Source organism: Tetranychus urticae, unplaced genomic scaffold, assembly GCF_039701765.1.
Source record: "Tetranychus urticae isolate SD_2017Ah unplaced genomic scaffold, NJAU_TeUrti_SD_1.0 Scaffold_5, whole genome shotgun sequence".
Taxonomy (NCBI): domain Eukaryota; kingdom Metazoa; phylum Arthropoda; class Arachnida; order Trombidiformes; family Tetranychidae; genus Tetranychus; species Tetranychus urticae.
In genome coordinates, this window is record NW_028315837.1 from 258,001 (window position 1) to 260,500 (window position 2,500).

The 2,500-nt window shown below is 44.4% G+C and overlaps 2 non-coding genes across 2 annotated transcripts in view; both read right to left on the bottom strand.

Moving 5' to 3' along the window:
* LOC149092800 (5.8S ribosomal RNA) overlaps positions 1 to 152 on the bottom strand; it is a 155-nt gene extending 3 nt beyond the window's left edge. The window contains exon 1 of the ribosomal RNA XR_016200616.1: positions 1 to 152. This exon is cut by the window's left edge and continues 3 nt beyond it. This is a non-coding gene — a ribosomal RNA (5.8S ribosomal RNA).
* Positions 153 to 639: 487 nt separating this feature from the next.
* The window catches only part of LOC149092801 (small subunit ribosomal RNA), a 2,170-nt gene continuing 309 nt past the window's right edge, over positions 640 to 2,500 (bottom strand). The window contains exon 1 of the ribosomal RNA XR_016200521.1: positions 640 to 2,500. This exon is cut by the window's right edge and continues 309 nt beyond it. This is a non-coding gene — a ribosomal RNA (small subunit ribosomal RNA).

Below are 2,500 nucleotides of genomic sequence, written 5' to 3' on the forward strand. Positions count from 1 at the left end.
CTCTCAGACAGATGTGACCTCGGAAAAGACCCGAAAGCCGCAATGTGCGTTGGAAGCTCAAGTGCTCGGCGTGTCCTGCAATTCGCACCGATTATCGTAGCTAGCTACGTTCTTCATCGATTGGTAATTCGAGTGATCCACCGCTTGAAGATGTATCTTTGCCACCGTGGGACTTTTAATAAGTATCCTAAATCTGCATTGAGAGGGTTTGAAAACAATTGTATGCAGTTTATAAAAACCATAGTTGTCTTTACTTAGTTAGGCGAAGAAGTGTAAAACTTCCTTCTTTAAACCTTGCCGTCAGCATAAGCTGAAGACTTGATCAGGTACCAAGTATGTAGCAAGACAGGCTTTTCATTATAAACTACAATTGTTTTGCAAAAGAAATTATGGCTATCGTTAGATAACCCTCACTCTTTGTTGCATTGGATAATGAAAGATGGATGTATGAATGAACGAATGTAATGCAAATTAGAATCATGTTGCAATGGCTAAATGTTTGCAATAAACATTCACAATTGCGACTCTAATGCAAATACAATTCAATTGCATTCACCATATTAGCATCTACAATATCACTATGCAGAGTGTTTGATTGTTTGAAGGTTGTATTTCTCTTATAATAAGAGGGTAATACGTTAATGATCCTTCCGCAGGTTCACCTACGGAAACCTTGTTACGACTTTTACTTCCTCTAAATGATCAAGTTTGAACATCTTTCCAGCACAATCCGACCACTAGTTTCCCAATGGTCTGGATTGACCAGTCCGAAGTCCTCACTAAATCATTCAATCGGTAGTAGCGACGGGCGGTGTGTACAAAGGGCAGGGACGTAATCAACGCAAGCTAATGACTCACGCTTACTGGGAATTCCTCGTTCATGGGCAATAATTACAATGCCCAATCCCCATCACGAAATGGGTTCAAGCGGTTACCCACTCCTTTCGGAGCAGGAAACAGTATGCACGATGACCACTTCAGTGTAGCACGCGTGCGGCCCCGGACATCTAAGGGCATCACAGACCTGTTATTGCTCTGTTTCGTGCGGCTGCGAGCGCCGCTTGTCCCTCTAAGAAGTCCTTACAGTGCTACAGCATCCTTACCCTAGCCAATTCTGTAGGCTAATAGCAGCAGAGCCCTCAACAGCCGAAACCATCAAGAGATACTACCACCCACAGGTTGACTAAGGGGGAGTACTGCAGTGTAAACTGCAAGTCTATTTAGTAGGCTAGAGTCTCGTTCGTTATCGGAATTAACCAGACAAATCACTCCACCAACTAAGAACGGCCATGCACCACCACCCACTGAATCAAGAAAGAGCTCTCAATCTGTCAATCCTCTCAGTGTCCGGGCCGGGTGAGTTTTCCCGTGTTGAGTCAAATTAAGCCGCAAGCTCCACTCCTGGTGGTGCCCTTCCGTCAATTCCTTTAAGTTTCAGCTTTGCAACCATACTTCCCCCGGAACCCAAAAACTTTGGTTTCCCGGAAGCTTCCATTCGAGTCATGAAATTAGTTACTCAGAATGATCGCTGGTTGGCATCGTTTATGGTTAGAACTAGGGCGGTATCTGATCGCCTTCGAACCTCTAACTTTCGTTCTTGATTAATGAAAACATTCTTGGCAAATGCTTTCGCTGTAGTTTGTCTTGCGACGGTCCAAGAATTTCACCTCTAGCGCCGCAATACAAATGCCCCCGTCTGTCCCTCTTAATCATTACCTTGGATTCTTAAGACCAACAAAATAGAACCAAGGTCCTATTCCATTATTCCATGCAAGATCATTCAAGTTAAGGTAGTGGTACGCATCATATAGATGGTTGACCATACCGTTTTTAGGCACCTCTTTCGAGGTTTTGGACGCCTGCTTTGAGCACTCTGATTTTTTCAAGGTAAAAGTCTCGATCGCTTGAATCAACACTCGGTAAAGAGCATTGATAGCAAATATCGAGCAATTTTCTGTCTAAACACTATGAATGTAACCACCAGGAAAGAGGAATGAAGGTTCAAGCAAGCATCCGTAGACACAAGCAAGAAACCTAACATCACCATCTAACCCTTTAATCAGTGGACCCCATAGGTTCGACTGAAATCCAACTACGAGCTTTTTAACCGCAGCAACTTTAATATACGCTATTGGAGCTGGAATTACCGCGGCTGCTGGCACCAGACTTGCCCTCCAATAGATCCTCGTTAAAGGATTTAAATTGTACTCATTCCAATTACGGGGCCTCAATAGAGTCCCGTATTGTTATTTTTCGTCACTACATCCCCGTACTGGGATTGTGTAATTTGCGCGCCTGCTGCCTTCCTTAGATGTGGTAGCCGTTTCTCAGGCTCCCTCTCCGGAATCGAACCCTAATTCCCCGTTACCCGTTACAACCATGGTAGGCGCATAACCTACCATCGACAGTTGATAAGGCAGTTGCTTGAGGGATACATCGTCGGCTCAGAGGCCATACGATTTGCTCAGTTATTCAGAGTCATCACAAGAAATGCAACCGA